Here is a 22,046-nt window from a genome sequence, read left to right as displayed (position 1 = left end):
AGCCTCTCACGCCGACAAAATTCGGCGAATGGAGCAACGTCGTAGTACAACTCCTACGTTTCTTCTTCTTCTTCTTCTTCTTTTATTTCATCATATTGCAATAGACAAGTTCAGGAAATCCCAGTACGCTTTGCGCACGCATTGCATCATGGGCGCTTGCTGAGCGTGGGAACGAATCCTTCATATTTCGATTTCGCTGACGTTGACACTTCGTCGGCAATGGACCGGTTGGGGAGAAATCGGAACAGTTTGGGAGGCCACCCCTTCCTGTCGTATTAGTAAACTCCCACAGTTCAAAGCGACGCTGAGCACTCTGCAATTTTCTGAACTCGTCTATTGACAATTGCCAAGAACTGTGTGGTGCCTTAGCTGATGCTAGTGACGGGTCCACTGAGTTCAGACATGTGTAGTAACGGCAGTCGGGCAGATATTTTATAAAAAAAAAAGACTATAATGGCTATAAACATCCTGTTCTCACTTCTATCATCTCTGGACCGGCGAACGTTTTTGGCCATCTCTTGCTTACCTAAAAATCGTTCATTAACTTTCTAATTATAAAAGCTACGAAGTTGTCCCAATGAAAACATCTGTTCCTTCGAGTCACCTGATATCGTAGCCGTTTTCCGAACAAAAATCTATTCGCTAGATCGTCCGCTAAAACTTCGTGAAGAAACATCATTTTTTCTTTATTTTGTTCATTGCGCATCTTCGGAGGTGCGTCTTTTCTTCACCCCCAATGTGAGAAATGAAAAATGAAAGAGTAAGAATATAAGGGCAGTGTAAAGGGTTCCGGGTACTGGAGGGTGTTATTAAATTTAAATTACCAGATTAGCTAAATGAATTTAGAATATGCTAAAGGCCGTAACACAGGAGGGGATCTATAGCAAATTTGGGGAGAGTTAATTGTAAAGCACAGGAGTGTTGGCGCTTTTCTGAAGCACACGATACAGCGTTACACTCAACTGCAAAAGCAATTGGGCAGAGAATGGCATAATGAAACGATATCCAGTACTATCCTTCGTCACTGTCATTGTCTTGCTTACCAGGCTAGGCCTAGCCGTAACAACCGCCCCAACGGAGCTCTCTTGTTCTTCTTCTTGTTATGAGCTAAGGTGAGATGATGCACACGACCGCTTGACAGAAGCGCCGGAAGTGGAATCCCCACCACGGAAACAAGCACGAACCTTCAACCGGTTCTTATCGATGCGATTCCGTTACTTTTTCAAATGAACATCTCCACGGAGGAGACAAAAGTGGGACAGTGCAGGACGTCACATTACTCTCTTTGTTCTGTCCCAATCATTGTTCAATGAAGCATCACTTGTATGTCTGTTTCACTAAAACAACAACATTTTATCTTATTCAAAGAACAAAGAAGAATAAACACAATCAGATGTTAAAAAATATGTTTCCGCTCGGGATCGAACCGAGGACCTTGTGCGTGTTAGGCACATGTGATAACCACTACACCACGGAAACGAGCACGAACGTCCAACCGGTTCTTACCGATGTGATTCCGTTACTTTCTCTAATGAACATCTCCACAGAGGAGAGAAAAGTGGGACAGTGCATGGGGGACGTCACATTACACTCTCTGTTCTGTCCCAATCCTCGTACTATGAAGAAGCACTTGTATGTCTGTTTCACTAAAACAACAACATTTTATCTTATTCAAAGGACAAAGAAGAATAAACACAATCAGATGTTAAAAAATATGTTTCCGCTCGGGATCGAACCGAGGACCTTGTGCGTGTTAGGCACATGTGATAACCACTACACCACGGAAACGAGCACGAACGTCCAGCCGGTTCTTACCGATGCGATTCCGTTACTTTCTCTAATGAACATCTCCACAGAGGAGAGAAAAGTGGGACAGTGCATGGGGGACGTCACATTACACTCTCTATTCTGTCCCAATCCTCGTACTATGAAGAAGCACTTGTATGTCTGTTTCACTAAAACAACAACATCCTTTTGTAAACGTAACGGTTTACAAAAGGATGTTTACAAAAACCGTTTACAAACGCTTTACAGTTACTTTATCTTATTCAAAGAACAAAGAAGAATAAACACAACCAGATGTTAAAAAATATGTTTCCGCTCGGGATCGAACCGAGGGCCTTGTGCGTGTTAGGCACATGCATAGCTGGGCGTCCTCACTCATGAGGACCCTCATGAAGACGGCTCACCCTCACCTCACGACGATGAGGTGAGGGTGAGTGAGGCCAGAACACGCTGAATGTTCCTCATGAGGCCCACCGTGAGGGCCCTCATGAGGCCAGTCGTCGTGAGGCCATCAATACGTGAGGGTACAACGTATTCCGTGAGAAGCCTTACGGATGAGGCCGTGAGGCCCTTCGTGAGGAACCTCACCGATGAGGCTGTGAGGCCTTTCGTGAGGAACCTCACGGATGAGGCCGTGAGGCCTTTCGTGGGGGACCTCAGACTATCCTTGACTTTGCTGACCAAGAGCGAGGGAGGTTCCGCCCCCAAATGGCGTACCAATAGGAGGACTCGGGAGGCGGAGCGCTGCGGCCTATGCTCTTGCCTAATAGATGGCGCATCGGTAGCGCTCGGCTCAGGATATGTGAGCCGTCGTCTGCTTCTTCCGGTAGAGCTACGACCTTGAAGCCTCTGCTCTCGCGTAAGAGATGGCGCAACATTGGCGCTCGGTAAGGGCACGTGTGGTCACCATAACTTTGAGCCTCGACCTTGAGACTGGCCGGTAACCTAAATTCCGATGACGCGGCGATAGCAAACCATAGTGCGTAGTTTTGATGATTATGCTTCATGAATATGTCATTACATTACCAAATTTGTGGCCAGTTCGACGTTTCGCTCCGCTCTTTTGCGTAAACATTGTCTTAGCTCATGAAAAATGAAAGAAATATATTTGTTCTATTCCTCGCACTGAAACAAAGCATTTAAAATAATTGTACTGTGTGTTTCTTTTTTTCTTTTTGTAAGTAGTTACGCAAGTATGTAAAAAGGACAGAAATGTTGTTGCTTGTTCTACTCCTCGCACTGAAATAAATAATTTAAAATAATTGAACCTCTGTATGCAATAAGGGGATAAGTAAAAAAATCCCAAAATGAGAAAAGGGGCCTGATATGATTGTCCGTCCCATTGACACACATGCATTTCCCGTTTTTTTACCATGCTGTAGCGGGCCAACAAATCGCAATAAGGTCCTAAGTTTTCATTGGCAGGTACATACTTTATGTAGATGTCATTGTAACAAAAATAGTAAAAAAAGGATAAGTCGACTTATCCCCTTATTGCATACAGATGTTCAATTGTACTGTGTGTTTCTTTTCACGTTTTTTTTTCTTTTTGTAAGTAGTTACGCAAGTATACTGCGTAGTTTTGACGATTATGTTTCATTAATGTGTCAATATTACATTACCAAATTTTTTGGCCAGTTCGACGTTTCGCTCCGCTCTTATGCGTGAGCATTGCCTCAGCTCATGGAAAAGGAAAGAAATGTTGCTGCTTTTGTTCTACTCCTCGCATTGGAATAAATCATTTAAAATAATTGTACTGTGTGTTTCTTTTTTTTCTTCTCTTTTGTAAGTAGTTACGCAAGTATGTAAAAAGGAAAGAGATGTCGCTGCTTGTTCTACTCCTCGCACTGAAATGAATAATTTTCAATTGTACTGTTTGTGTGTCTTTTTCTTTCTTTTTGTAAGTAGTTACAGAACTATGTAAAAAGAAAGGAAATGTTGCTGCTTGTTCTACTCCTCACACTGAACTACATCCTTTGAAATAATTATATTCTGTTTCTTTTTTTTCCCTTTTTGTAAGTAGTTACGGAAGAAAATAATTGTACTGTGTGTGTGTGTGTGTCTTTTTTTCCTTTTTGTCAGTAGTTATGAAAGATAATAATTGTACACTGTGTGTGTGCTTCCTTTTTGTAAGGGTTCCGGGACATTTGATCGAACGTCGTTTGGTCGAAAGCTGTTTGATCGAACGCGGGGCATTTGGTCGAAAGGCATTTGATCAAACACCGTTTGATCAAAAACGGCAGCAGTCGTTCGATCGATTCTTTTATTCGTTCGCTTGGAGCGTTGATGAAACAAAAAAGAAGAAAACAACAAAAGAAAGCTTCAGTTCTAAATGCTGTTATCCCAAGGAACATTTCACTCTGTGTCATCCGCTCGCCCATAAACACATTTCTCATCCTAATCCACTTTTTCGCATCCAGAAGGCGATCTGATGATGTGCCTTTTTTTCTCGCTATTTATTTGCATTTGCTGAAACTGCGTTTGCAGTAAAATTAGACGTTTAGCTCCACTCTCATGTCCTCGTGGCTGATACTGTCTCAGCGTATTGCTAAAAGTACGCCCAAACGTTTCATTTGGTAAAATGCTCCGCAAACTGGGACAATTTTTTCCTACGCCCACGCTAACGTGAGACATGTGGTTCGCAGCGTTTTTGCAACATATCTGCAGGAAATATGCAGAAGGTATCAGGGCCTTTGGAATTGCTTCTTAATCTTCTCATGTTGTCTGTGTGTTCTGTTTCATGACCGCTGCCGTTTCGGTCAAACGGTGTTCGATTAAATGGCTTTCGTCCAAATGTTCCGCGACAGCTTTCGACCAAACGACGTTCGATCCCGGAATCCCTTACAAAAACGAAACAGTTTCTTCCGTAACTACTTAAAAAACGAAAAAGACACACACAGTACAATTATTTCAAATTATTTATTTCAGTGCGAGGAGTAGAACAAGCAGCAACATTTCTTTCCCTTTTACATACTTGCGTAACTACTTTAAAAAAAAGAGACACACAGTACAATTATTTTAAATGATTTATTTCAGTGCGAGGAGTAGAACAAAAGCAGCAACATTTCTTTCCTTTTCCATGAGCTGAGGCAATGTTCACGCATAAGAGCGGAGCGAAATGTCGAACTGGCCAAAAAATTTAGTAATGTAATAATGACACATTCATGAAGCATAATCGTCAAAACTACACAGTATACTTGCGTAACTACTTACAAAAAGAGAAGAAAAAAAAACATGAAAAGAAACACACAGTACAATTGAACCTCTGTATGCAATAAGGGGATAAGTCTACTTATTTTTACTATTTTTGTTGCAATGACATCTACATACCAGTATGCACCTGCCAATGAAAACTTAGGACCTTATTGCGATTTGTTGGCCCGCTACAGCATGGTAAAAAAAAACGGGAAATGCATGTGTGTCAATGGGACGGACAATCATATCAGGCCCATTTTCTCATTTTGGGATTTTTCGACTTATCCCCTTATTGCATACAGAGGTTCAATTATTTTAAATTATTTATTTTAGTGCGAGGAGTAGAACAAGCAGCAACATTTCTGTCCTTTTTACATACTTGCGTAACTACTTACAAAAAGAAAAAAGAAACACACAGTACAATTATTTTAGGAACAAGGGAAAGGGTGCAGGCTAGCTGGTATAGATCCATGAAGAAGACCGAGAGACACGGACACAGAAGACGACACACGTAGGTTCTCAGAGACCAACTGAGAACCTACGTGTGTCGTCTTCTGTGTCCGTGTCTCTCGGTCTTCTTCATGGACAATTATTTTAAATGCTTTATTTCAGTGTGAGGAGTAGAACAAATATTTCTTTCATTTTTCATGAGCTAAGACAATGTTTACGCAAAAGAGCGGAGCAAAACGTCGAACTGGCCACAAATTTGGTAATGTAATGACATATTCATGAAGCATAATCATCAAAACTACGCACTATGGTTTGCTATCGCCGCGTCATCGGAATTTAGGTTACCGGCCAGTCTCAAGGTCGAGGGTCAAAGTTATGGTGACCACACGTGCCCTTACCGAGCGCCAATGTTGCGCCATCTCTTACGCGAGAGCAGAGGCTTCAAGGTCGTAGCTCTACCGGAAGAAGCAGACAACAGCGGCTCACATATCCCGAGCCGAGCGCTACCGATGCGCCATCTATTAGGCAAGAGCAGAGGCCGCAGCGCTCCGCCTGCGAGTCTGCGAGCCTGAGTCCTCCTATTGGCGCACCATTTGGGGGCGGAGCCTCCCTCGCTCTTGGTCAGCAAAGTCAAGGATAGTCCCGGTTCGGGCTCCTCTATGCTGATGCCAAACACTAACGTTAAACTTCACTGTGACAGTAACACCTGTTACCACATTTATCCAAGCACAGCACGAAAACCTATAAACAGTTTAATGCCGCGCAGTATCATTAGTACCAACTACCGACACAGTAGTTCAACGTTGACGTGTCATGTGAACATGACGGAAAGTTCTTTTGAGGCTCATGTGCCTCCTAGTGACTTGAAGACACGTCATGACATGAGGGCCCTCATGAGGTGAGGGCACGTGAGGATGAGGACTCGTGAGGCCATGTGGGTCCTCATTAGGCGAAAGTACATGAGGCGCCGTGAGGATATGAGGGCCCTCATGAGGTGAGGACACGTGAGGATGAGGACCCTCATGAGGTGAAGATACGTGAGGCCATAAGGGTTGTGAATAGCCTCATGAGGTGAAGGCATGTGAGGATGAGGATGGTGAGGCCTCTCGGGATCCCGATGCCCTGAGGTGAGGTTTGCGAGGGCAAAATTTAAAATGGAATGTGAGGGTGAGGGCGACTGAGGTTTAGTTAGTGGTGAGGAAAATTTGGTGAGGGTGAGTGAGGCCAATAAAGTCTGTGCTTCGTGAGGTGAGGATGAGTGAGGCCGTAGGAAAATGCCCACCTATGGGCACATGTGATAACCACTACACCACGGAAACGAGCACGAACGTCCAACCGGTTCTTACCGATGCGATTCCGTTACTTTCTCTAATGAACATCTCCACGGAGAACAGAAAAGTGGGACAGTGCGAGACGTCACATTACTCTCTTTGTTCTGTCCCAATCCTTGTACTATGAAGAAGCACTTGTATGTCTGTTTGACTATAACAACAACACTTTATCTTATTCAAAGAACAAAGAAAAATAAACACAACCAGATGTTAAAAAATATGTTTCCGCTCGGGATCGAACCGAGGGCCTTGTGCGTGTTAGGCACATGTGATAACCACTACACCACGGAAACGAGCACGAACGTCCAACCGGTTCTTACCGATGCGATTCCGTTACTTTCTCTAATGAACATCTCCACGGAGAACAGAAAAGTGGGACAGTGCGAGACGTCACATTACTCTCTTTGTTCTGTCCCAATCCTTGTACTATGAAGAAGCACTTGTATGTCTGTTTGACTATAACAACAACACTTTATCTTATTCAAAGAACAAAGAAAAATAAACACAACCAGATGTTAAAAAATATGTTTCCGCTCGGGATCGAACCGAGGGCCTTGTGCGTGTTAGGCACATGTGATAACCACTACACCACGGAAACGAGCACGAACGTCCAACCGGTTCTTACCGATGCGATTCCGTTACTTTCTCTAATGAACATCTCCACAGAGGAGAGAAAAGTGGGACAGTGCATGGGGGACGTCACATTACACTCTCTGTTCTGTCCCAATCCTCGTACTATGAAGAAGCACTAGTATGTCTGTTTCACTAAAACAACAACATCCTTTTGTAAACGTAACGGTTTACAAAAGGATGTTTACAAAAACCGTTTACAAACGCTTTACAGTCACTTTATCTTATTCAAAGAACAAAGAAAAATAAACACAACCAGATGTTAAAAAATATGTTTCCGCTCGGGATCGAACCGAGGACCTTGTGCGTGTTAGGCACATGTGATAACCACTACACCACGGAAACGAGTACGAACGTGCAACCGGTTCTTACCGATGCTGATGTCGTTACTTTCTCTAATGAACATCTCCACGGAGAAGAGAAAAGTGGGACAGTGCGAGACGTCACATTACTCTCTTTGTTCTGTCCCAATCCTTGTACTATCAAGAAGCACTTGTATGTCTGTTTGACTATAACAACAACACTTTATCTTATTCAAAGAACAAAGAAAAATAAACACAACCAGATGTTAAAAAATATGTTTCCGCTCGGGATCGAACCGAGGACCTTGTGCGTGTTAGGCACATGTGATAACCACTACACCACGGAAACGAGTTTTTCTTTTTTTATACATTTTAACTTGACATCAGATTAAAAACACTTGCATTTAAAAGAGTGGACTCCGACTTGGAGCAACACAGCCACAGAATTGTTCAAGCCATTCCGGTACTTCTCCTCTGTATTCAGCATATCGTTTCATTTGTCTTAGTTCTTCTCTTAAATATACCATCGGTGGTCTCATGGGCTCCTCGTTTCTGCCAGCAATGATGACTTTCCATAATGAGTACAATGCGACTACACACAGGACGTCATATCGTGGCCCTTTCTTCTCTGCTAAGGGTAAGTAGCGCATCGTGTGGGGATTAAGTCGCAAACTTTTCCGAATTAATATACTTAGGTCTTGCCACAGGAACTGGGCCTCTGTACAATAAAGAAAAATGTGTTCAATAGTTTCAGGTTCTCTGCAGTAACGACAGTTAACTGACCATGGTACGAATATTCCTTTCGCTGGCAGCCACGATTTCACGGGCAACGTGTTTGTATGTATCTTGAAGAAAAATGTTTTTAGCGCTGGCTTAATCGGCATTTTCCTAACACGGCAAAGTACATCAGTACCTGACCAGTCACTCGGAATTTGTCTGTATATTGGAGTTGGAAAGAGGCATTCAATGAGATCCGCTCTTAGCTTGCTTCTTGACACACTGAACACATAGTCTCTTGTAAACCTAGTCAGTAGGAACCTGATATTTCCACCACATCATTGTAGAAGCCAGACAACACAAACGTACGTTTCACAGTCCCTACCACGATCTGCGGTAGATATACCTGTCCAACACTCTGCAGCATTTCACACAAAACAGGGTGCCTGCATTTGCGAAAGAAAAAGAGCCTCATAAGTAGTTTTTGGACAAACAGATGCTGTAGCCCTACTCCCCCATCACGTATTGCTTTGAACAAGTTGTTCCTTCGCATTGCCTCGAAGTTTGATTTCCATATCAGTGTTGCAAACACACGGTGAAGTTGTTGAATTTTGCTCCTCGAACACTGCATCACTTGTAACAGGTAGACAACTTTTGCAACAAGGAACACATTGCAGACACTTGCCCTCTGGAAGATGGACAGCTCTCTCCCTTTGCACATGTTTGCACGAATTTGCACCTTTTTACACAGTTCTGTCCACATCCCATTAGTGTTTCTGGTCTCCTGCAGGGGGACACCTAAGTATACAGTCGGATTACACTGCCACCTGATACCCTCATACATCGCTGGTGTAGAGCCCCAGTGTGCAGCCCACATACCAACTGACTTTTCCTTATTAAGCCTGGCACCCGACAACTTACAGAATTCTTCAATTTCCTTCAGCACTCCCGCAACACTCTTTTTGTCCGCAACCACAAACGTCAGGTCATCAGCGTAAGCCAAGACCTTCACTATGCTGTCACCCAGGTGATAGCCTCTTATATCCATGTTGCTTAAAACACTTTGGCACAGTGGTTCTATATAGAGGTCGTAGAGTAGTGGGGATAATGGGCACCCCTGTCGTACCGATGATTTCAGTTGGATTGCACGTGTGCACTTATTATTAATTACTAGTTTCGTCGTCACCGCGTTGTAACAGAGACGAAGACGTTCCGTGAACACCTTTCCGACATTCATCTGCTGGAGAGTGGAAAATAAGAAATCATGACTCACACGATCAAAGGCGTTCGATAAGTCGGCCTCAATGACTGCCGCCTGATCACCTTCTTGCCTGCATACATCAATTACAGTACGGAGCACATGAATGTTCGTTTGGATGCTTCTACCCCTGATGGCACAGGTCTGATGATTTGCGACGAGGGTTCCCATGACTTTCTGCAGCCTAGCTGCGAGGACTTTGGCATACAGTTTATAATCTACATTGCTGAGTGTGATAGGCCTGTAGTCTGCGACACATGGTATTCTTCCTTCTGCCTTTTTCTTCAGTATTAGGACGGTGTGTGATCGTCGAAACGATCCAGGTAGCAATCCTTCTCTTTCGGCTTCCCGATATACTTCTAATAACACCGGTGATAAAAAATCGGCAAACTTTTGATAGAATTCGGCCCCTAGTCCGTCAGGTCCCGGTGTCTTGTTCTTTCGCAATGATGTCATTGCCGCTCTTATCTCTTGTAGTTGTAATGGCTGGTCTAACATTTCTTGGTCTTCCATTGTTAGCTGCGTCAGCTTCCATTGGTTTTCACAATCCGTCAGTTTCGCTTTTCTTTCTTTAACTATTAATTCTTCATAATATTCTTCGAAGCATCTGTGTATTTCTGTCTGTTCACAGATTATTTTTCCTTCATGCTGGATTTCTTGTATAACTTTCTTCTTCGCATATTGCATTTCTTGAGTGAAATGCCGTTTACCAGGTAGCTCATCTGGAAGAAATTGCTGTGATCTTGCCCTAATTTTTGCGCCTTCATATTTGGAGTGATTTATCAATTCAAGCTCGTATTTTATATCTTCCATTTATTTATAGTATCTTCCTGGACTTTCCGATCCCAATAACGTGACACTGTGCAGTTTTTTCTTTAATTCGTCTTCACGCCATCTTGCTTGGTACGCTATGATGCTGCTTCTCTCGATAGCAAGGAATCGTATTCGCTGCTTGAATTGTTCCCAGAATAAAATCTGGGTTCCACAGCCTGGTATGATCTTTGCGATTTCCTTCTTGACATCATCCACAAATTTCTGGTCTTCCAACAATTTCACATTAAATTTCCAAAGCACCCATCCTTGCTTGTATGATTCTAAAAGCTCGGATTTTCCCAATGTAACTTCCACGAGACTATGATCACTGAAGTACACTGGTTCCACCCGGTATTTGTAGACTTTCTTCGTACTTGACGCCGTAACATACACACGATCTAACCTGGCATGGGCTCCACGGAAACGAGTACGAACGTGCAACCGGTTCTTACCGATGCTGATGCCGTTACTTTCTCTAATGAACATCTCCACAGAGAAGAGAAAAGTGGGACAGTGCGAGACGTCACGTTACTCTCTTTGTTCTGTCCCAATCCTTGTACTATCAAGAAGCACTTGTGTGTCTGTTTGACTATAACAACAACACTTTATCTTATTCAAAGAACAAAGAAAAATAAACACAAGCAGATGTTAAAAAACATGTTTCCGCTCGGGATCGAACCGAGGACCTTGTGCGTGTTAGGCACATGTGATAACCACTACACCACGGAAACGAGTACGAACGTGCAACCGGTTCTTACCGATGCTGATGTCTTTCTTGTTCAATGGAGTTTGCCACTTCCCCGATTGGTCCTCCCAGCCGAAAAAATGGAATTGGTCCTATTGGACAATTTCCAGTTGGGACCAATTCGAATTCCAGTTGTGTTTTTGTCACCCAATTGGACTGAAACCATTTAAAAACAATTGGTCCTCCCATTAAAACCCATTAAAAGCAATTGGTCCTCCCATTAAAAGCAATTGGCTCACCCATTACAAACAATTGGTCCACCCATTAAAAGCAACTGGTACTCCCATTAAAAGCAATTGGCTCTCCCATTACAAACAATTGGTCCACCCATTAAAAGCAACTGGCCCACCCATTAAAAGCAATCGGCTCTCCCATTAGAAAGAACTGGCATCCTCAGGCAGACCCATTGGTGCCATACCAGCTAACCAATTAAATGCAAATGGTTATGATAAATGGTCCAACTGGAATATCTCAAGGGGACCAGTTGAAAATGCCATTGGTTTGATAAGAGAGTATCACACAAACACACACACAAGGTAACAACTTGAGTATTTATTCATGTCTGGACTAGACTGGTTGACTAGACATTTTCAGATATCTTGGTACACGAGAATCAACGAGGTTTTTAATAAAAAAAATATAAGCTTCCTAGGTACTGTGATAAAACAAAACATTTTGTATGTGATTCTAAAGGAGTACACCTTGTATGTGATACTATGGGATAAATCACTGCAATCTTGTATAGCACTTGCATGTGATAACAATGGGTAACAACTTGAGTATTTATTCATGTTTGGACTAGACTGGTTGACTAGACATTTTCAGATATCTTTGTACACTAGAATCGAACAGGTTTTTAATAAAAAATATAAGCTTTATAGGTAGTACGATAACAAAAACATTTTGTATGTGATTCTATTGGAGTAGGTCTTTTATGTTATACTAATGGGATAAATCACTGCAGTCTTGTATAGCACTTGCCTGTGATACCTATGAGGTACGTTCTGTAGCTTTGGTAGTTCTGTGTGCCTCATCCTTGTCTATCACTCAGTATGTCTTTCCAGTCTTGCATAGCACTTGTATGCAATACTAATAGGGTAACAATAGGGCATGTTGGTGTTTATCTTTCATGATGAACTCCCACTAGGAACGGGACAGAGAGAAGAGACGACAGGATAGGTGCTAGACTTCCAACAAAAGAATTTTTTGGCCTAAGACTGTCACTCATCATTCTTCACTTTGTCCCACATATTTAGGAATTTCACTTCGTTATCAAACAAAGTGATAGAAGCATGACTTACACACTGATGCTCGTTTTTTCTTATTTCGAACGCCTCTATTGTTTCTCTGGTACGCTGATCACATGGACGACCTTTTATCCTAATCTCCGAGAATCATGGAGAACAGCCACATGTGCTACTATGCACACACAAGTGACCAGACGGGGTACCCTCAGGGTAGCAGCATGCTCCCTTAGCCTAATGTTTAAGTAACGCCTCATCTGGCCAATGTATCATTTACCATAGGTCAGCAGCATTTCATAGGCCACGTTTTGCCTTATATGGAACAAACTACTTGAGATGTTGAGAGGCACTGGTCGTCATACCATATATACATAAATTGTCCCATAATTTACAGAAACCAGCAAACATGCATTCTATTCCTGTGGCACTCACTGCTCGAGAAAAATTAGGGAAATTGTGCAATATGGCCTGTCATAGAAAGAACATCGGTCAATGTGACATAAAACATCTCAAGTAGTTTGTTCCACGCAAGGCAAAACATGGTCTATGAAATACTGCTGACCTATGACAGATGATACATTGGCCAGATGAGGCGTTACTTAAACATTCGGCTAAGGGAGCATGCTGCTACCCTGAGGGTACCCCGTCCGGTCACTTGTCTGTGCATTGTAGCACATGTGGCTGTTGTCCGTGATTCTCGGAGGCGAGGATAAAAGGTCGTCCATGTGATCAGTGTACCAGGGAAACAATAGAGGCGTTCGAAATAAGAAAAAACGAGCATCAGTGTGTAAGTCATGCTTCTATCACTTTGTTTGGTAACGAAGTGAAATTCCTAAATATGTGGGACAAAGTGAAGAATGATGAGTGACAGTCTTATGCCAATAAATTATTTTGTTGGAAGTCTAGCACCTATCCTGTCGTCTCTTCTCTCTGTCCCGTTCGTAGTGCTAGATCATCATGCTAATGGGGTAAATCACTGCAGTCTTGTATAGCACTTGCATGTGATACCAATGGGGGTACACCTTGTAGCCTTGGGTGCAGTTCTGTGTGCCTCTTCACTCCTGCACTTCAGTGTCCCTTGTGGTTCTGAAAACATACCCAATTATGAATAGGGATCCACTTGTGGTTCCCAAATATTTAACAAATCAACAATACAGGAGCTCACTGCTGCGGCTACACAACAATTTTGGACAAACCCAGGGTGCCCACCAATCTGTAGACTTCACGGTACAAATTTTCTCTTTACTGTTTAAGGGAACCATTTTTTCCCCTGCGTTGGGGATCCTCATACCCTCCTCGTTATGATCCTTGTCTCTTTTTTGTTAAACCCATTTATGCTTTTACTTTTAAAAGTTACTCATGAGGCTGCCCTATTTTTCTCCCCGAGCTTGTCGTATTGACAAACTGTTAGCCGCGGTAATGTTGATGCTGCATGCCACTCAATCACAATCATTGGGACTTGTGATTCGTTATCAAGTTGAGCTAAAACTAGGTTTCGGTAAATTTGCTCTTCATGCTGTAAAACGAGGCATGCGAACCCAGTCCCTGTGCGCGTCACAGAAAGAGAAAAACAACAAAGGCGAACATACCTCTATGAGTCCGGATCGCTGGGCGGTGGTAGCCGAAGCTGACGTCCGGGTCTGTCCTGTCAGTATAACCATATAACGTCGACAACGGCGTGGATACTAAAGTTTACGAGCACACGGTTAGTATTCAGGGGTAGTCATTTATCACGAACACACTGAATTACGCGGCTGAGATGTCACCGCGTCTCTCGTGGCCGTTGGTCGCTCGCGTATTCAAAAATGCCAGTAGCAGCCCTGCAGCCAGCCGCTTTACACCACAGTTTCGTAAATGGCAGCGAACATGGCATATGAACAAGATGAAAATAAATTGCTTTTGCTGATATACGTCTAATTAATTATTGCGGTATTTTCAAGTACACATTGTGGCTGCACTAGGTCAAGAATTGGTATCACGAAATGAACAAAAAAGGATGGCTGCAATATATCGGCTGGTCATCAACATGGCGGCCGTTTTTTTTTCTTCGGAGGGTTGATTTTAATTGATGACGATGATCTGGGTGTTTTGTGATGCACAAACTAGTTTGTTTAATTATATATTTTGAATCACCATCTCCGCGTATCGGCAACGTGTATGGAACGTTTACGTGATGACAGTTTAAAATTTGAAAAATAATTGGGAGTGCCAGTTGGATTTCCAGTTCGCAATGGTGGTGTGTCCAATTGGAACTTAGGAAATTAAACCTTAGTTAAATATTACAAAGTAACTAAGGCCCAGTTTGTCAAATTGGGTGGTCAATTGAAACATGTGATGTGATAGACTAGATTTATTTTCCTTCTGAACTATGAGCATTGGAATATCAGTTACCAATTAGCATGAACCATATGTGACTCCAGCGTCTAATGGCTTATCCAGTTCAACATTGACTTAGCAGTGTACAACTAATATGGCCAGGAAGCCGGCTGGAGTTGGAATTTGGTTTATGAATTCCAATTGGGCAGCCCAGTTGGAACTGAAGTGCCCAGTTGGTCCCCATTGGGTTTTGTATTGGTCTAGTTGATTCCAATTTCAGCTTCCAATTGGACCTTGACTTTCCAATTGGCTGTCCAACTGGAGTCCAAGGAGCCAGTTGGACTTCCCAATCGGTTTTAAAATTTTCAACTGGACATCCAGTTGGAATTAAAAAATCCAATTGGCTTTCGTGTTGGTCCAGTTGAGTCCTATTGGTACCAATTCAAATTTCCAATTGGACCCATTCCTTTTTTTTGACTGGGCTGCCTGGCGTCTCCCACCTTTTCTTCAGTATCAGTCCCTTTCCTTTTTCCTAGCGGGTCCTCTTCTCGAGACCAGTCCAATCGCTGCTGCTCCTTTCGCTGTCGTTCCTTGTCCATCTCCTGCACCGTTTCCACAACTTCATTTTCAGTCTGTCCGCTGTCGGAAGCGCCTGGCTTCTGCACTGGCTCTTCATTGTCTTGCATGGTAGCCTCTGTGTCCTGCACATCCATTACCATGTCTGCGTTTGGTTTTTCCACTGCACCCCTTGTCATTGCGGCATAGGAATGGACGCAGTCCTCAGCAATATGCCCAAAACCTTTACATGTTCAACAGTATTCAGTTCGACATTGACTTCGTATGTGTCCGACCTGCTTGCACCGCTAGCATAAAGCTGCCTTCCCCGGTACAGGCACGAGCACCGTCGCTCCCATAATTTTCAGTTCATAAGGGATGCTTTCCGTCGTGCAACCTTCCTTGAGATGGAAAACCACGAAACGTGTCGTCGTTTCTACTCCCTCGAGACCTGGCAGTTTCCATTTTCCTCTCACAACTTCTTTTGCTGTTCCGTACAGCGATAAAGCACGCCGCACAACCTCGTCTGGAACATTTGTCGGCAGCCAGTGTAGCTTCAAGGATATCATATTGGAATTCGGGTCGACCACAACGGGTCTTCCTTTAACTGTCAACTCACCTGCTTTCCGCAGTTTTTCTTTCTCTTCGTCAGAATGCATGGTGATGATCCAAACATGATTGAATAGATATGATCCAAATCCTGCGATGTCCTTGCACCTTGATATGATCCAAATCCTGCACCTTGTACGGTCGCGCCGACGGGTCGGCATGCAGGAACACCGTATTACGAGAGATTTCTCCTTTCGGTAACGTAGGCATGATGATTTTGTAAGTTCCTTGACACGTATTAGCCTGTAGTGACGATGATTTAGCCCGGCTAGGCCTAGCCATTGATGCTGCTCCGCTAGAGCTCATACTCCCACAACCGTACTCAACGAGAGCCGGAAGTAGAATCCTACACCACGGAAACGAGTACGAACGTGCAACCGGTTCTTACCGATGCTGATGCGGTTACTTTCTCTAATGAACATCTCCACAGAGAAGAGAGAAGTGGGACAGTGCGAGACGTCACATTACTCTCTTTGTTCCGTCCCAATCCTTGTACTATGAAGAAGCACTTGTATGTCTGTTTGGTTAAAACAGCAGATTATCTTATTCAAAGAACAAAGAAGAATAAACACAACCAGATGTTAAAAAATATGTTCCCGCTCGGGATCGAACCGAGGACCTTGTGCGTGTTAAGTTTTTGTGCAAACTATGCATTGCAAGGAACAAATGTGATGTGATGTGATGTGATGTGATGCTAGTGGCGCTCGCATTAGCTGGCCTAAATGCAGTGGATCCTGGCTAGGGCGGTGGGATTCCACGCCGAGCTTTATGGCAAGCTTGTCATGGTCTACGCAAGCTCCCAAATACTTGGGAATTGACCTCAACTGTTCAAGACGCTCACGGTCCTTTTGGACTTCTTTCTTGAGTCGCCTGCGTTACCTGGTGGCAACCTGGAAACCTTTGGACTTTTCCATTTTCGGTCGCGCATATGTGGCAAATACATTTTTTGCTTCTCGCATAAGTTATTACCTGCAAGTACTCCCATGCGCAAGAACACATATTAATCGAGTCCAGCGGGTCATGTGCACCTTTATATGGGGTTCGTCGTATGAACCAATGAGACGTGGAAATCTGTTCCGGCCCGTCAAACTCGGGGGGTTGGGATTGTCCTGCCTTTTCGTTCGTCAGTTGGTTTGGCGCGTGTGCTTTGTACGCGACCAGCTACACCCTTTCCTCCAGCACTGCACTGCTGCCATCCTTCGTGATGAGCTACCGGAACTCTTACTGTCGACAGTATATGACACGCCTATGGTTGTTTGGGGCTTCTACAAAGAGGTAGCAGACTCGTTCAGATTCCTCCTGGCAAGGTTCTCTAGAGAGTTCATCTTTGAAACCACTCGGAAACGCCTCTATCACGCTCTTCTGGATTCGCTTTTTCCGCCTCCAATGTACCGTACGATGTTTGCACCCCAGCCTGGCGGTGATGTTCTCTTGCGTGTACGGCGCATGCCAGTGCGTCCAAAGGTGAAGACTTTCTTCTATCGGTTACACACTGGAACGCTACCGCTTCGTGCGTGGCTGCGCGACAGAGGGTTTTGGGTGCCATGGAATAATTTCAATTGCCGCCTTTGTCCGGAAGAGGAAAACATTGAGCACGCTTTTCTCTATTGTCGAGACGCCATCTTCTTTTGGGACGTTTTCCAGCGCGCATTCAAAAGGGACATCTACTTAAATTCCCGTGCTATACGCTTCCTTCCTGTCAGGCCTGGATGCGATTTGCCTATGGACATCCTACTCCTGTTGGGGTTGTACACACTGTGGGTAGCTCGACGAATATATGACGCAAATGAGCCACCGGTCGGCTCCTGGCCCATATTCCGTCGCATGGTGTTTTCGTTAGCGCACTTTTTAGTGTTCACATCCTCTGACGAAACTGCGCACACCTGGCTGAACGTCATTAATCTCTTACGAACGGGCCCCGTAGACTACTAATTTTTTCTTACCAGTCAGTCCTTCATGTCTTCATGCTCCTACTTCTTCTACATGTCCTTATTATACTAAGCTTACCTTTCCTTGTTCATGCGAGGTTTTGTGTTTGTAACGTTTCGCGACGTTTGGGTTGTTGTGGAGTTTGCTTTTGTATTGCCGTATTATGTTAATGTGCAGCAGTTTTCAATGAGTTGTACATAATGTAAATATCGTTATTCTTTCACTCATGTCATTCTTGTACGTAGCGCCATGAACCATAATAAACGGCTTTAAAAAAAATAAATAACCGAGACACCCGTTAGTCTGCGCCCTATCCCTTTTATGCATTACAATCTATGTCACCATGTGACCAGTGTCATTTCTGCATTGGAAGAAAACAAAATTTGTCCATGTTTTCGTATGCAGCTTGAATATTTGTAGTGTGGAAAACTGGATCCCTGTTTATCACAGTGTTAAGAATATGCAAAGTAAAGTAAAGTAAAAGTGAACTATTTTGCTTTAAAGAAGTTTTTGAGATGTGACATTTCACTCTATAGAGTTCGTACCAAAGGATCATACAGCACAGGTACAAATTTTGATACTTTTCCACCAACACGATGCATCTCAAAGGAAAAACAGAACCCCATTTGCATATAACAGGCTTTGGTTGTAGAAAATGTCGCATAACTAAAATAACCTTCAAAGTTATCATGCAGTATGTCAAGCCTGGGGTCATCAACAGAGCGTTCAGTAGGACTCATAAGTGCTTTCTGTTTTCTTTCGTGTGCTGTACTTTTCATGTGAAGCTGCTGATGGAATTGCAATTACGTTGGAAGCTTTTTTAGTTTTCTCTGCTCTGACCTTCTGTGAGCAGACTCAGCAGACTCTCTGTTTTTAAGTCTGATACAGTATTGCATCCGCTTTATGGCAAAAAAAAGATATGAACTGGGCTTGACATGCTGCACAGCAGAAAGGCTCATGACTGCTCTGAGTGAATGCACTTATGAGGCGCTGCTGTACTCCTTTTGTGTGTAGGACATTTGCAACCTCTCGTAAGAATATGGTTTCTAACTTCAAAAGCATGCAAAGAAGGCATCTGATGGTATGCAAAACGAACTGCCAGACATTTGTGATTCACTTTGCAAGTAAGTGTACAAACCTTCTTGTCTTAGAAGCCCCTCATCTGCAGCCTTCAACAAGTTTCGGCAGTTGGGACATTCCGATTCTTTCAAGAAACAGTGAACCAAGGACCCTGCGTATGCGTATTGTGCATTAGCCTCAATAACATCGTCGGGCTCTTGCACATCACGCATATTATGTTCAGCCTGCATTTCCTCAACTGCAGGCAACCCTTGAGAGTCGGCAGGCTCATAAGAACTGCTTGCAGTTGAGGAAACCGGCATGTGCAACAGATCGTTTAAAAGTTCAGTCGTATCAGCCTCACAATTGCTTTTGCTTGGAAGCTTCATGGGGTTCCCCGCAAGGGTATGCCTGAGGCCTGCTACGATCTTAAACGTGTTTGGTGTCTCATTACACCCGAGCATCTGCCGGAATTGACCAAACATGTTTTCCACAGGGTCCTGGTTGAGCCGCCGTGACAACAGATGTTCGAAACCAAAATTTTGGGGAAGGTCCTCCCACAACACGAGTATTGCACAAATTGTGATTTGCCACCCCTAACAGTAGGAGGTTGCCTATCACCGTCAAATTTCCACGGCGCAATCCACTGTACTGCAGACTCTAGTAACTCCTTAAGTTTGGTGGAATCACTGATTGCAAATCTCACTTTTTTGTCATCACCCCGCTGAATGGATGAACTGTTTAAGCAGTCAAACAGTACATCCATCCTAAGGAGGAAATCTGAAGTCGCAGTGGCTGCTGGATGCATGTACCCAGCGCTAATAAGGACAGCGATCCCAGTAGAAAGACTATTGCTCAGTACTTGTGCTGCAAATTTGACGTTCATGCGACTGAATACCGTCGGGTGAATGTGGTCGTCTGTCAACATGGGTGCCAGTCGTACCTTTACGGGAAAGTCTGGCTCATAAAACTCTTTAATGAAGGCCCACTGAACCTTGTGTTGGGCATCTCCAATCTGCAGGTCATGCTTCAATAACATGTTCCGCGTAGTCTTCATCAAATGTGGTGGGTCAAAAATAAAGTAGACTTTTGAGTCATCAACACAGAAAAATAGTGTTTTGACGGGGAGATTCCAAGATTTCTACGCAATGCGCACTTGCTGGCACCCTGATCACAGACAACCGCTTTCACAAAACCATTCAATGAATGAAGCTGTCTATTCAAGTCTTGAAGCAAATCATTTAGAATATCTGCTGACACGGTAAACCTTGAAAAAATGTACGACAAGGGTTGCACCCATGCTTTTGTTAATCCTGAGAGCACTACAAGAAGTGCTGATTTTGCCATCTCAAAGTTCCTTTCCTTTCCTGTGTCCACAAAGCCATAAACTGCGTCTGATCCAGAATCTTACTGCAGATGTTCCTTTATGGACATGTCATCAAAAATCACTGTGCATGTACGATCTTTTGGTGGCAGTCCCTGGAGTCTTGTCCTAAGTCTTTGAAGGACCGAAGGCATGACTCCAGGCTCCACAGCGATGTCCTTTAGCCAACCACTTTACTTAAGTAGCGATAAGCTTGAGGACCCTCGAAATGCAAGTTAAGAGCAAAGCTCCTAAACTGGGGGGGGGGCACCTCCTACCAAACTTGTTCAATGGCTGCAGAAATAGTTGAACACGGAATAGACTAAGAGCACGTTTTGACATGATGTGATGATGCCGTGATGCTGCAAACACTATCTGGCTTCTTGTGAGGCCCCCAAAATGCATAGTAGCACGGCTTCGAAACAGTGCACGTCGTAGGCGCCCCCTTGATACTTGAAGCTGGTGAATGAGGGAGGCAGTTCGAGTCTTTCTTTGTTTTCGGGGTCGTCTCCGCCTGTGGATAGTACCAGATCCAGAGGCTGTAAAATTCAAAGGACACTACTGCATGACAAACTACATTCGTAGAATAAGTCACTGCTGACAGACCCAGTGAGTAACATAGGAAAAAACATTGTTAATCATATAGCGCAGTCCTTACCATTGGTCTGGCGTGTACTACAATATTTTACTGTGTCACTTTCAAGGGGTTCAGCCAATGCTGCGTATCGCAGGGAACCTTGGGAATAGCCCATTTCTTACGTTTGGTTCGGTGGACGACACGCTGGAATTTTTCCGTGTCTGTCGGCGTAGCTGGCAGGCCATCGATCACCTCGGACATTTCTCGCTCCAATTTGTCGATATTCCCCCTCTAACGTATTGTCCTTATTTTCTGCACACTGCGAGACCATAGGGGAAGTCGCAGACTCCACAGATCGTTGCTCAAATTCCGTTACCAGCGCAGGCACACTCGGCGGAGAAGCAGAATTCATTGGAACAACGACTTCCAAACTCTCCTTCGCAGCACAAAGGTCCGTTGGGCTTGTCATTGCGTCATCAGTCTCTTTCTGGTCCATGGTAATGTCCTCATCTTCGCGGGCTTGGCGAGTCATCTGAGCGTAGGACCGGATGCAATCATGTGTGGTGTGGCCGAAGCGACGGCAAGTGTCACATCTTGGAGTTCTACACTGCTGCCTTATGTGGCCCACTACCCGACAGCGGAGACACAATCGCGGTCTGCCGGGAATGGATATTACAACTTGACTGACGCTCACCTTCAAAATGTGAGGAATTCGATCTGTAGTGACGTCTTCATAGAATGTCAGCTTGATCGTTCTCGTAGTGGTTTCCACATTCTCGAAAAGGTCGTCGCGCCATTTTTCTCGATGCACTTCCGTCACCTTTCCAAACCCGCCGAAAGCAAGTTGAACCTGTGTGTCGCTGACATGGTGCGGCAGTCAGAACACTTTAAGTGTCACCTCCTTCTGACACGTATCAATTAGAAGGCATTTCTTCTCCTTCACGATGCATGTCTTGTGCTGAAGTAGCTTTTCCTTCGCTTCCTGTGTGCTTCTTGTAATCAGCCAAACGTGATTCATTTGATACGCCCCCCCCCCCCCCCCCAAACTCGGCGATGTCGTTCGGGTCGAGCATGTTCTTCAAAGCAGCCTTAAAACCATGAATCGTGTACGGCCTAGCAGTTATATCGGCGTGAAGAATTACGGCGTTACTGCCGAACGATTCCTTTG

The 22,046-nt window shown here is 44.0% G+C and overlaps 7 non-coding genes across 7 annotated transcripts; all 7 read right to left on the bottom strand.

Annotated features, from left to right (window-relative positions):
* Positions 1–1,406: 1,406 nt before the first annotated feature.
* Trnav-aac (transfer RNA valine (anticodon AAC)) lies at positions 1,407–1,479 on the bottom strand. The gene has a single exon. It is a non-coding gene; the product is annotated as a tRNA-Val (tRNA).
* Positions 1,480–1,715: 236 nt separating this feature from the next.
* Trnav-aac (transfer RNA valine (anticodon AAC)) lies at positions 1,716–1,788 on the bottom strand. Its single transcript has one exon. It is a non-coding gene; the product is annotated as a tRNA-Val (tRNA).
* Positions 1,789–6,981: 5,193 nt separating this feature from the next.
* Positions 6,982–7,054, bottom strand: Trnav-aac (transfer RNA valine (anticodon AAC)). The gene has a single exon. It is a non-coding gene; the product is annotated as a tRNA-Val (tRNA).
* A 232-nt stretch (positions 7,055–7,286) lies between these two features.
* Positions 7,287–7,359, bottom strand: Trnav-aac (transfer RNA valine (anticodon AAC)). The gene has a single exon. It is a non-coding gene; the product is annotated as a tRNA-Val (tRNA).
* Positions 7,360–7,663: 304 nt separating this feature from the next.
* Trnav-aac (transfer RNA valine (anticodon AAC)) lies at positions 7,664–7,736 on the bottom strand. Its single transcript has one exon. It is a non-coding gene; the product is annotated as a tRNA-Val (tRNA).
* A 233-nt stretch (positions 7,737–7,969) lies between these two features.
* Positions 7,970–8,042, bottom strand: Trnav-aac (transfer RNA valine (anticodon AAC)). Its single transcript has one exon. It is a non-coding gene; the product is annotated as a tRNA-Val (tRNA).
* Positions 8,043–11,139: 3,097 nt separating this feature from the next.
* On the bottom strand, positions 11,140–11,212 carry Trnav-aac (transfer RNA valine (anticodon AAC)). Its single transcript has one exon. It is a non-coding gene; the product is annotated as a tRNA-Val (tRNA).
* Positions 11,213–22,046: the final 10,834 nt, after the last annotated feature.

This window comes from Ornithodoros turicata, chromosome 1 (assembly GCF_037126465.1).
Source record: "Ornithodoros turicata isolate Travis chromosome 1, ASM3712646v1, whole genome shotgun sequence".
Lineage (NCBI taxonomy): Eukaryota > Metazoa > Arthropoda > Arachnida > Ixodida > Argasidae > Ornithodoros > Ornithodoros turicata.
This window is presented reverse-complemented; position numbering and strand designations above follow the sequence as displayed.